Source organism: Protopterus annectens, chromosome 7.part0, assembly GCF_019279795.1.
Source record: "Protopterus annectens isolate FY-2018-M chromosome 7.part0, PAN1.0, whole genome shotgun sequence".
Lineage (NCBI taxonomy): Eukaryota > Metazoa > Chordata > Ceratodontiformes > Protopteridae > Protopterus > Protopterus annectens.
This window is the reverse complement of record NC_056739.1, coordinates 607,688,118-607,702,205: the sequence shown is the minus strand read 5'-3', so window position 1 is coordinate 607,702,205 and position 14,088 is coordinate 607,688,118. Positions and strand designations below refer to the sequence as shown.

Below are 14,088 nucleotides of genomic sequence, written 5' to 3'. Positions count from 1 at the left end.
ACTGGTCTGGGGGGACGTGTTGGATGGCTCTTTTTCCTAAGAGCTGCTGAATTTCTGCAGCTGCAGCCTCCCTCTGATCGGGTGGGACGTCCGGGAGGCGTTTGGGTTGGTGAGGGGTGTGAGAAAAGGGAATTTGGTATCCTCTGGATATGATGCGAAGCACCCAGCGGTCTGTCGTGATGGACTCCCAAGCTGCCAGGTGCCTCGAAAAATGCCCCCCGACTGCCTCCAGAGAGGAGCAGTCGGGCAACCCCTCAGGGTCGCTGGGTGAGCCGGTCAGAGAAAGCTTCTCTAGACCCACCATTCCTCGGGCCCCCTCTGCCTCTAGGGCGGCATCCACCCTGTCCTCTGCCATGGAAGGACTGGGGGTCCGGAGCAAACTGGGATTGTTGCGACTTCCAGAACCACATCTTCTTCTGTCCCTTTTGGTTCTTGAAGAAGGACCTCTGGGGAGCAGAGAAGCGGACTCCGACGGCAGACAACGTCTTCCCGTCCTTTTCTCTCTGGACCAAAGTCTCGCGAACGGTCTTGCCAAACAGGGCAGAACCATCGAAAGGGGCATTCGCAAATGACGCCTTGAAGGGTTCCGAGAAATCGCAATGCTGGAGCCAGGCCTGACGCCGCATGACAAGGCCTATTACACTGGCTCTAGCGGCTCCCTCTGTGGCGTGAGACAACAGCCGCATAGAGGTGTTAGATATGGACCTGAGAGTAGCCATCCGAGTGGAGTACAACCGTTTGTCCTCCACCGACATGGACTCCGGGGGGGCGACACAGCGTACTCTTTGATAAGGTCCTGCTGCAGTCGAATAACATGTGCCATGTAGTTCAGAGACCTCACAGAGAAGGTCGCTGAACTAAAAGCCCGCTTCCCTAAACGATCCATCAAACGGGACTCCATGTTCGGTGGATGGACCGAGGGACTCTCCTGAGCTAATTCCCTCTTGGTGGCCGCCGCCACCAACATGGCATCTACCAGGGGACCCTTGCTCCAATGGGACCTCTCAGAGGGCAGACTAAGGATTTTATCTGGGCGTTTGGGGACTGGCTCCACAGTGTCCGGCTCCTTCCACGCCCTAGTGGTAATAAGGTCCACTAAGGGGTCAGGCGGAGGGGACACCCAAAGAGGTAGATGGGCCTGCTTTGAATGCCTCCAGGAACATGGATTCGTCCAAGGAAGCCTTGGGGGCAGTCCACCCCCCTCTTATCCTGAGCATTTCCATGATGTCTCCGAAGGAGACATCCTCGGGGGGAGACCTAGGGGAGCCTTCCCCTTCATCCAAATCCATGTCATCAGTCAAGGACTCGGGGGAGTCCACGTGCCTCCTCTTGCACTTTCGCTTGTGAGGGATGTCCTCGGGGGGGCTGTCCGAGGACGTCTCACCAGCCGCGTCTTGTTCCAAGGGAATGACCTGGGACATCGAAGCAGGCTGTCTCTGGGGCTGGGTGATGGAAGCCGGACCCAACAGAGAGGGAGTGCAGGGCGGAGCCGAAGCAAGGACCGGGGGCCTGGAAGCACTCGACAGTGCACTCTCCACCACATCAAAAGCCGAGGGAGAGCCGCTCTCTCTGGGATCCGAGAGCAAAGCCTCGCTCGGATCCGATGGATGGATCAGGGTCGGCGCCAAAGCCATCGGATCCGACGGACCAGTGTGCTCCAACCTAGATGGAGCCAAAGACACACTGATTCCCTCGGATCCGAAGTTCAGCCCACGGCTCTGAGAGCCCGGATCCGACAAAAACGGACCCGACAGGCTCGAGGGAAGACTCGGCGCCGAAGTACCCGATACTGTCGGTACCGACCCACCTCCGGCTCCAAGGCTGCTCGGCTCCGAACCCGAGAAGTGGGTCGGAGAAGGAGCTATCGGGGCAAAGAAAGGTGTCGAGCTCCCCCCCCGGAGGGGGGGGGGAGGCAGGAGCACTCCCATCTGCAGTTGGGCCTGGAGAAACCTTTGCATCATCTGGTCCAAATCTGCGTCGGAAAGGCTACGAGTCGATTTCGACGAGGCCACCGAGGCTGGCAGGGAATGCCGCCTCGATGACCTCGACGGAGATCGTGTCTCCTCCTCCTTGGGGCCCGGTGAGAAGCACGGAGACCGGATCCGAGAAGGAGGAGACCGGGAAGCCCTGGAGGGAGAAGACTGCTTAGCCGGGGGGGCCGAAGCGGAGGCCTCGACCCGCCGCTTGTGGTGCTTCTCCCTCCTTTTTTCTTTCCTGGCCTCCCTCTCCTCTGGAGCTGCAGCGGGAGTTTGAGTCCCGACTGGAGGGAGAGAGGCAGGAGTGGCCGCCGCTGGAGCCGGGGAGGAGGCCACAGAAGCACCGGAGGCCGAAGCCAAATCCAGGGGCAAAAGTCCCGCTAGGATCAGCTTCGACCTCCAGCCCTTCAGTGCCCTAGGGTTGAACGCCGCGCAGATGGAACACCCAGAGGAAAGGTGTTCAACCCCAAGGCACCGAACACACCGAGTGTGGCCATCCGCTGGGGAGAGCTTATGGCCACACTCTGTGCACTTAGAAAAGATGGGTTTTGGGGCCTCAGACATCTTAAAGAAAAAACACACTCGTTAGGCCCCAAACACACAATACACAGAAGCTACGCACCAGCGAAGGGGAGGGAGGGTAAGATTAACTAAAAGGTATTAGTTGAAAAAGGGAAACCTGTCCACAAAACACACTCGTACACTTAGGGATAATAAAAAAGTTTTAAAAATCTCACAAAACACTCAGAAGACCCTACGAACGAACCAGGAGCTCAAAAATCTAGCTGCTGACAGAAGCGCGGCATACTAGATCTGAGGTCAGTCGGGGATGGCAGGGGATTATGGGTGAAGGGGAGGAGCTAGGAGCTCGGATCTAAGCTGTGAAAGATGGTCGGATCCGAATCCCAAAGGTTGCTGACAAATGAAGTCAACTACTTCAGATGATGGGTTTTAGGGCCTCAGACATCTTAAAGTAAACACACACTTGTTAGGCCCCAAACACACAACACACAGAAGCAACGCACCAGCAAAGGGGAGGGAGGGGTAAGATTAACTAAAAGGTATTAGTTAAAAAAGGGAAACCTGACCACAAAACACACTCGTACACTTAAGGATAATAAAAAAAGTTTTAAAAATCTCACAAAACTCTCAGAAGACCCTACGAACCAGGAGCTCAAAAATGTAGCTGCTGACAGAAGCGCAGCAAACTAGATCTGAGGTCAGTCGGGGATGGCATGGGATTATGGGTGAAGGGGAGGAGCTAGGAGCTCAGATCTAAACTGTGAAAGATTGCTGGCTCGGATCCGAGGTCGGATCCGAATCCCAAAGGTTGCTGACAAATGAAGTCAACTATTTCAGATCAGCTATATGACAGGTGTGCGAGAGCAACAATCCCAGAGTAGGGAAATATTTCCTTTCCATGGGGACTGTGTGATCTCAGAGTTAGTATTTATAATTAGCACAGGGTGTGGGGGGATAACTAGTATGGCATATAAAATACTGCATGATAACTACAGGAATCAGAGGAGGTTGGAAGTGACAAGCAATTCACAAAGAAACAAGGGGAGGATATATGTATGGCTCCCAAATATGCAACAAACTCTAGAAAATTTATCATTTTTGCTTGGAAGTGCTTGCATAGGTATTTTAATACCCCAAGCAGACTCAAAGAATGTTGGAGGTGTGATGAGGAAGAAAGAGATAATTGAGAACATATTTTTGGGACTATAATGAAATGGCAGACTTTAAAAATTGATTGCGGTCTACACTGTCAGAAATACTGGGTGAACAAATTGGTGTAACTGAGGAAATTATTTTTTGAGCTGTGATACAGAATTCCATAGACATAGTACGGCCTTGCTGAGTCTAATTATAGTGGCTGTCAAAAAAAAAAAAACAATTACTAGAAAATGGAAATCAAAGTCTAAACCAACCACACTAGAAGCAGTGAATATAGTAACAGAGATAAAAGAACTGGAAGTGGGATCTGTATAAAAGGGTAGGAGCAAATTATACAGGAAAAATGGGACTTGTGGGATCAATACATGGCAGAATAATGTTACAGACGACAAAATAAGTTTAAGGGAAGGCAGGAACTGAATGAGCTATGTTATGTTTGACAATGACTGTACAGAAGATTATTTATGATATATAATGTCTACAACAAAAAGTAACATAAAAGAGAGTCACAGTAGGTGGGAATAGAGGTGAAAATGTCTTATTTCACCTTGCTATTGCAGTGAAAAGAGGTGACAATATCCCCATTCTCCTTGATAAGACGGTGGAGACAGGGGGTCATTATGCATATCTGAGGGATTCAGTTATTATCTACGTTAATACTGAAGGGATTGAAATTTCAGTGCAAGACTTTTGCTAAACAAGCCATTGTTATAAGGGTAAGTCTTTGTATGAGGTGATGAGCTTTGAACTTCTTACAGAATTTTTAGTGCAGTCCCTTTACATTATTATTTTAGAAAATGTACTGTGTGGGTTTTGTGAAAGGGGGAATGGACCTTTTGAGCTATGTGTTAGAGACAACAGCCATGTTTTGTTACATGCATACTGGATAGATTTTTGAGAAGGTCATTTTAATGAAATCATCTTTGTAGAAGTCAGTGGCTACCAAGGACTGAGTGAAGCAGATGCATTCCCAACAACTCTCCACATCAGTATATGTCAGGCACCACACCAGGTGATCTAAGTGATTACTGCCTCACATATATACTTAAGCTTAAGCTTAATCACCATCATCAACCCACCTATAGAACTATAAGAAGCAATAAAAACTTTAACCCCCAAAAATTTAACAATGAACTAAAGGCTTGCAACTGGTCTGCCCTAAAAAGCCTTCCACTAGATGAAGCAGTCAGTTACTTCAACTCCAGATTTCTGGCTATTCTCAACCTTCATGCCCCCAGCCGCACTAGTAGAACCAAGGTCAATACTGCACACCTTGGCTCACTAAAGAAACTAGGGCCAAACTTGCATTAAGAAATAAAGCATGGGACACCTACCGGACTACTAAAACCCTACCTGACCAACTATTATTTAGGCAACTAAGAAATGATGCAAAAAAATCTGTAACTTCAGACAAAAAGGAATACTACCACCGCCTACAACAGGTACACAAATCTAAACCGCAGAAATTCTGGATGGGAATAAAAAGACTCCTCCACCCAGGACAAACCACCACCCCAAATCCATCTGCCACTAATCAAAATTCCCCCGAAGATATTGCCAACTCCTTTAACACCTTCTTCACCGAAACCATCCAAACTTTAGCTAACCAACTCTCACCCACTGGTTCCAATCCTAGCACAACCAATTCCAAAGCTACAACTTCCTTCAGCCTCCAACCAGTCCCCACTCAACTCATTAAAACCCTACTTAGGAAACTAAGACCAACCACCCTGGCTGCTGATCTCCTCCCAGCTGACTACTTACAAAAAGCTGCAGACGCAATTGCATACCCCATCTCCCTCCTTATTAACCGGTCCATATCAGAAGCCATAATCCCTGACATATGGAAAATCTCACATGTCATACCACTTCACAAAGGGGGCAGTTCCACTGAATTGTCTAACTACAGGCCCATAGCCATCTTGTCATCACTAGCTAAGATCATGGAGAAGTGTGTGCATATTCAACTCATGAAATATCTCACACAAAACAAACTTTTATCCAACTCACAACATGGCTTTAGGCCCAATCACAGCACCACAACAGCCCTTCTCTTTTTCTCAGACACTATAAATCAAAATCGCAACAACAACCTACTGTCCTCTGCTCCCTTCCTAGACCTGTCCAAGGCCTTTGACATGGTGGACCACAAAATGCTAATGAATAGCCTGGAGGCCAACAACTTAAACAAACAGGCCCTCCAATGGTTTGAGTCCTACCTACAGTGCAGGAAACAGGCTGTACTGTGGCAGGGTAAACTCTTCTCACACCTCTCCATCAGACTAGGAGTACCCCAGGGTTCAATACTAGGTCCCCTTCTGTTCTCCATCTTTATAAATGAACTTATCACAGTCATACCAGAGGCTACCTGCATCCAATATGCAGATGACTCGACCTTGATCTGCACTGCCTCCACTCCAGCAGAACTTACTGAAATAACCCAAAGCACCTTCAACAAGGTTGAAAATTGGCTACTAAACCAACGCCTAATACTAAATCCCAATAAAACTAAGTTACTTCTCTTTACCCCAACATACAGGACCACCTCACTTCTGTTCAATATAACAGCTAATAATGGCACCATCATCTCCCCAGTTACCCAAACTAAACTAATGGGCGTCATGATCGACTGCAACCTCAGATTTGATGCACACATCAATCAAACTATAAAAACTACCAATAAAAAACTTGGTAGTCTCTTCAGGATCAAATCATTCCTCACCCCACAAGCTAGAATAACAATTGCCCGCTCCCACCTCCTATCTACCCGTCTCTATGCCTCCCCTCTATTCTCCCACCTGAATAAAACCAATCTTAAAAAACTGTCTTCATGCTACAACCAAATCGCCAGATTTGCTACTAGCTCACCCTACCGTACCCACCACTGCCAGAACCTGAAACTCCTGGGCTGGTTGGAACTACCCCACCTCCTACAGCTCAGCCAGCTCAAAGTCGCCCATAAAATCCTCCACCAACCGGACACTACCCCAGTCCTAAGAAACATAATCTGCCCCTACAGTAATAATCGCCCACTACGCTCATCCACCAAACTCCTAGTACTTACAATCAAATCCAACCATGCTGCAGGCGACTCCCTCTTCACCAACTCTGTCGGTAAAAACTGGAACTCACTACCTACTGACATTACCATAGAGTCTTCTCCAACCATATTTAAACATAAACTTAAAAGTCACCTCATGTCACACTGGATATGCCCCTGTACCAACCCTGACTAAGACCCCACATTTCCCTCCAACACACTCTGCTCAGCCATTCCCTCTCATTTAAACAATGAGATCCTTTATGACTGCAACTCTAAGTATTGTTATCTTCAACCACTATTTTCAATTGAAAAGTATGCCTCTGGCCTCACAGAAGAATGCATGTACTATGTCTATAATCAACTTGTATTGTAACCACAATTTAGTGGATTGTCTATTTTGTTACACCTATAACTTTCTATCTCTATGTACTATGTCTACAATCTTCTTCTATGTAACCTCTATTAGTTGATCATCTATTTGTAATGTCTATTTCTTAATCTGAATTTGTAACTTTGGAGCTTTTCTCCCCGGGACTCCGCTGAAAATGGACACGTATCCAGCCGGACCATCCCGGTTAACAAATGTAAAATAAATAAAAATAAATAAATAAAACTACTGGATGTTATAGTTAAGTGTAGCTTTATTTTTGAGACATTGTCCAACTAATTTGTATTGCTGACTTCAGATACTGTACTATGTGACGGCGCAATGTTGCAGCAATTGCATTGTCACCTCACAGCAAGAGGTTCTCTGGTTCGATTCTCGGCTTGGTTGCCTCCTGTGCGGAGTCTGCATGTCCTCCCTGCGTTCATGTGGGTTTCCTTTGGATACTCAGGTTTCCTCCCATGTCACAAAGACATGCGTCTGGAGCGTTTCTCCCTGGGCCTCCACTGAAAACTGGCTTCTTTCCAAATTGGACTTTCCCAGTAAACAAATGTTAAATAAATGTGTACATTGTGAGAAATAAATTGCTATCATGTATTTAAAATACTATTGTTGCAAAGTTTTATGAGGAAGGATTGCAATGTTTTATAGTATTGGTTTTATGCATTAGTTAACAAGTTTCTTACTTTAACTGTGGTGTGAGAGGGCAGTTATTGACATGTGGACAGGACTTGCCAAGTTTTTTGGCTTATTTTGATTGGATATTTTTAACTGAATATTTTATAGCGGATCAATTTGTTTTCTAACAGGTGGGAATTAGCTGGCTATTTTCTTATTCATATGTATGTGTGCATGCATGTGTGTGCACAGAAAAAATGTTTATGCAAGTGTTTGTATGTCTGTCTATATTTTCAGGTTGGTCCCTTTTCTGAGGGCAACAAAAGTAATGTGAATGATTATAATTTGTTTTCTGATGAGGCTCTTAGTATACGTGCTGTACATAACAACACAGGAGTAATACTAAGCAGCTGATCACAAGGCCAAAAGATGCCCAGCTATATATACCTTTAAGCAGACACACTTGAAAGTATTTGCCAGCCTTTGAGGCACTTGGGTACCAAGTCACACAGAAGTGTCAATGCTACAATGTGTTAATGACTCATTATTGTAACTGTATAACTCTTCTTAAAATTCTACTATTTTTGTAATGTGTAATTTTTTCTATTACTGTGAAGCTTTTCTCCCCAGGCCTCCACTGAAAATAGGTTCAATATGGCCCAGTGGACTTCTCCGGTTAACAAATTGCAAATAAATAAATAAAGCGTTACTTCAGGTTCATAGGAGGTTACTAGCCTAATGGCTCTAGAGCCCTTCCAAGCCTAGCCATATTTATCCTGAGTTGCCACAATTGTCAGTGGTTATGTGAGTGAAGTTCACAGAGGTAAGGGTCGATAGTAGTTAATACTGACTTTCTCTGTCACATGGGCACCACCCTAGGATTGAATATGCGGACACGTATCCATTGATCTAGGTTACTTTTGAAGAGGGTCAGGGAGGGTCTCTGTTTCATGTGAATTGGAAGCTTGGTCCAGAGAAGTGGCAGTCTCTGGAAGATGCATCTATCTCTCCAGCATGACCTGTTCATGTTAGAGGCTAGGTTAAGATCCCTGGAGCGAGTGACCCTCATGCAGTTTGCTTTACAAAAGTGTAGCATTTCCATCAGGGCCGGATGTAGCATTTCCATCAGGGCCGGATCAGAGACTGCCCTGTAAACCGACACAGTTCACACTCCTTAGCAACCTGTAGGGGACAGAATACAGAGACATGGCTTTCAGTCTTTCTGCGTTAAGAGTTGTTTTGTGTACGCTGTAATCTCTCAGTGAGAAACCAAAACCTCTGTGGTCTTTCTAATTGTTGAAGGTGTCCAGTGAGATAAATGCAAAAGGGAGCATTATACTCAATTACTGGTCTAATGAGGGATGAGTATAATGGAATTATAACATCCTTAGATCTAGATGCAATGCCTTTACTTATAAGATGTGCCACATAGAAGGATTTCCTTACTACTGTGGATACATGGCGGTCAAAGTTCAGACTGCTATCAACATGACCACCCAGGTCTTACCACTGGGTCTACACTTAAGGGGTTTGCTGTCTATAAAGTAATTAGCAAAAATGTCAGCTTTCCCAAAGGGAATAATAATGCATTTTTTTGCATTTAGCTTTAATCTGTGGCTTTGGCACCAATCATTCATCTGCGTTAACCCTGTCTGGAGTATATTAACATCGTTGGGGGACTCAATGATCACTTGCAATCATCAGCGAACTTGGTCAGCCACAGCCAACGAAGTTTGCCTGGACTTCTGAGAAATAAATTCCAAACAGTAGGGGTCCAGCACAGAACGCTGCAGTACGCCACTGGTGACTGGTCTTTTACTAGAGGTGAAGTCACCCACTTTGACAGTATGTGTTCCGTCGGTGAGCCAGTTGGCTACCCATCTGGCAACATAGGGGTTAATTCTCATTTGGGAGAGTTTCTCTATAGTACCTGAGTTCTCAGGATTTTTCAAATTCTTTACTTATTGAGTACAGAGCAAGCTGGTATCAGGGACAATCAGCCTAACCAGCTCAAGACACAGTTATTGGCTACTTTACTGTGTTTATATGTAGAACATCACAGATGTGATATCCATTCATTAGTGTGGAGATATCTGCAGTCTGAGTATCTCTGGTAATGATGCAAGGGATTATAAACTTGTTCCCTTGTTTTTTTTTACTGTCATGCCATTCACATCCACTTCCTAGATGCTGCTGGCACTTTTTCATTGCTGTGTACAGTAATGTTTATTTTGGGATGGGGCAGACATTTGGAGATGAACGGAAGCATTGGACGACATTCTTTGTATTACCACATTTCCTTTGCACACCCCCTGCAAAAAAAAAAAAAAAAATATATATATATATATATATATATATATATATATATATATATATATGTGTGTGTGTGTGTGTGTGTGTGTGTGTGTGCATATATACATGTGTATATATATATATATATATATATATATATATATATATATATATGTGTGTGTGTGTGTATATATATATATATATATATGTGTGTGTGTGTGTATATATATATATATATATATATATATATATATATATATATATATGTGTGTGTGTGTGTGTATATATATGTATATGTATATGTATATATATATATATATATATATATATATATATATATATATATATATACACACACACACACACACACATATACACACACACACACACACATATGAGTGGCCTACCGCCTAACAGATGCATTTGTCCACTTTTACTTCACTGCATTACTGCTCTCCTGAAGCTTGGAATATAAATGAAAAATATTGATTTACCAGCACACTTACCTGTTTAAAAGACAGGAATAAATAAATAAACAAAATTGTCTGAAGAGCTTACAGCTGCTAAACAATGGTGGTGTAGTCCTGTATTGGGTTACACACAAACAGACTACTTCTAAGGAACAACACATTGGCCTAAAGAGTTTTGTGTGTGTGTGTGTGTGTGTGTCTGTGTGTCTGTGCGTGTGTGTGTGTGTGTGTGTGTGTGTGTGTGTGTGTGTGTGTGTGTGTGTGTGTGTGTGTGTGTGTGTGCAAACTGCTTTTCAGTGAAACCCAAACAATCAAACCTATTTGGTCAAACAGGCAACTATTTACTTGTTTTTCATGAGGAGGCAAGCCACTCACCCACCCACACACATACTCCTCATGGAGGGGAGTCTGCATCCAGTAACTCCAAGCTCAGATACAGTCTTGTCATGTTAAAAAATATATATTCTTTTTGTGAGAGACCTCTGAGGATACTCCAGTTGTTGCCTATGCCTGGTCATGTACATACTGAAGGGTGCATTGTGCTCAGTGATTGGTCTAATGAGGGAGGAGTACAGTGGAACAATGACATCTTTGGACCTAGATGCTATACCCTTGCTTCCAAGTAGCAGAATGTAGAATGATTTCCTTACTACAGTAGACACATGGTCAAGGCCAAGTCAGTGTTACATGTGTTCCCAAATCCCTGAGTACAAGGTCAACACATAGGGCTGTATTATCAATGCAGTAATTTCCAGCATTGGTTTTCTTTCCAAATGATACTATTATGCATTTTTGCATTGAGTTTTAGACTGTAACGTTTGTACCGGTTATTAGACTGTGTACCTAGTTAACCAGTTGCAAACTATCTGCCAAAGGCCTTTGACATTAGTCTTGACTTCAGAGAAGTAAATGTCAAAAAGCAGTGGCCCCAGCACCAAGCTGTAGGGGACCCACTAGTAACTGCCTTTTTTGTGGAGGTAGACTCACCTATTCTGACTTCTTATGTAATACCTGTGAGACAGCTTGCTATCCAGTGGGTGACATAGGGGTTTATACTGAATTTTGTGACCTTGTCTACAATGTCCAAATGGGATATTGTGTTGAATGCTTTGGCCAAGTCAAGGTAGGCAGTGTGCTCCATTTTGCCCTCATCCATTGCTTTGAAGAATGTCTTGAAGAAGTCCATCAGGTTGAGTAGGCATGATCTCCCCTTGACAAAACCAAACAAGGTTGAATCCAATGTCCGATGTTTTCCTATGTCATTATTTATCATGTACATGGTTATTTAAATACGCTTACATATGAGACTAGTCATAGGATCACAGGATCAGGCATAATATTGATTCAACAACATTAGTAAAGAAATTCTTCACAACATATATTCAGGAACAACAATTGCTTCAGATTGTAAAAAAACCTACCAGGGGACGGAAAATACTAGTCATTGCTTGTGTTCCTAAAGAAATTACAGTTACTTCAAGTCAAGTTTTTTGGCGTTTTCCTTTTTTTACCTGACATCAGCTAAAGGCTACAACAACCAAGCCTAAGCAGTAACAATCGGCAAAACAAGAAAATACAGAAACCCAACTGGTTACTTAGCTTCATCAATGTGACGTCTGTGAAGGAGCGATCGTACGATGTGTAGGTTGTCTGCAGCTGAAAAGTTCTGAGGATTGTGCATGCAGATGTCACATTTAAGGCCCCTGCTTTATGGCCCTACGTGTGACATCCCACGCAGCTACAACAGCCAAGCTGAAGCTTTTGTATAGGAGCAGACATATGAGTCACCTGAGGGCAGGAAATCCCACAACTAGAATACTGCAACATAGGAATAGAAAGACATCTAGGAATACAATGTCAGGGGGGGATATATTTCCATAAGAACAATATATCTGGTTAAGGTGAGAGACAAAAAATATAAGAAATGGAAGAAAGGTCGAACAATAACTTTGAAAACTGAAATAAACTGAACAAACAGATTAAGCATAGTGCGAGATAAGATCAAGAAAATTTTTAATAAAATGTATATAAAGATATTGACCATAATAGAAAACCTTTTTATAGGTACAGAAGATGTGGAAGGAGTAAAGACAATCAAATTGATAAACTGTGTGCAGATTCTAAAATTTATTCTCAGACAGAACAGATTATAGATATATGTACAAAATCTTATGCAAAACAGTTTGGCTCCACAAAAGGGGTGATAAGTTGTCCTAGATTGTCCTAGTTGTCCAGATACTGGAATCAAATTAGATTATATTGAAAAAAAGAACTATGCAAACTGGATCCAAACAAAGCAAAGGGAGGAGATGGAATTAGTAACAATGACCTGACAACACTTCAGCAAGAACTTACGGTACCATTACATCTATTATTCACTAGGTCATTTGAATATGGGGAGATTCCTCAAGATTGGAGACATGCGCTTATTAAAACTGTCATTACGAAAAAGGGGAATAGGAAAAACCCAGAGTCATATAGACCCTTAGGTCTACTTTCATGTTGTGGAAAAATAATGGAGAAGGTAATATTGAATAAGTTATTGTCAGAACTGGATAGGTTGGGGCTTGAAACCATACATCAGCATGCATATGTTGAAAATAAATCTATTACCACCTGTAACATGATGTTCTATAACAATATAATAACAATTATGAATGAAAAATTGTGTTGTGACATAAGTTATACAGATTTAATTTCAGCATTTGACAGGGTCACACACAAAACAGTGATCAATAAATTAGAACAACTAGGTGTAGATGTACTCTTGATAAGCTGGATAGCTGCATGGCTTACAAACAGGACATGGCAAGTATCATACAGCAACTGGACAGGTGAAATCCTTGGTTACAGTCAGGGTGTCCTACAGGGCTCTGTCCTAGGCCCTTACTTGTTTAGATTGTATCTCTCAGACCTAACTTTTTCATCTTAGGTGTTCTACAGTCTATATGCAGACGACCTGAAATTGGGTAAACTGATTACATGTGTTACAGATAAGGCACGCCTACAAAATAACTTGAATAAATTGACCATTTGGACACAGGAGAATAATATGCTGATAAATACATCAAAAACTAAGCAAATGAGATTTGAGAGACATAAACTGAAAGGTGAATATTTAATACAGCACACAGTGATTGAAACTGTAGACTCATTTAAGGACCTGGGTATATGGGTAGATCCATCTATGAGTTTTTTCTTATCATATCAACCAATTGGTTAATGATAGTTATAGAACAATAGGTTGTATAAAAAGATTTATAAAGTCTAGGAAATCAAAAATTATGATGTCATTGTGTGTTAGTTACATTAGACCCAAATTTACGTATGGAATAATAATATGGAAACCCTATAAGAAAAAACTGGAAAGAGTACAGCAGAAATATACCAAGGGCATCCATGGAAGTGAAAATTTAAGTTATTATGAAACACTAAAATATCTGAACTTGTACAGTGTCTCTTACTGATATCTAAGAGATCTTATTCAGGTACACAGGGTATTTAGAGACAACTACCTCTGTGAATGTTTGGGGTTATCAAAAAGTACTAGAGAATCATCAGATAAACTATGTAAAAGATTCTATAGAAATGAGAAGTGTACTAATTGGTTCTCTGGGAGAGCAG

General features: G+C 43.0%; 1 protein-coding gene across 1 annotated transcript in view; it reads right to left on the bottom strand.

Moving 5' to 3' along the window:
• The window catches only part of LOC122806067 (GRIP and coiled-coil domain-containing protein 2-like), a 1,105,805-nt gene that overhangs the window by 842,123 nt on the left and 249,594 nt on the right, over positions 1 to 14,088 (bottom strand). The window lies entirely within an intron of this gene.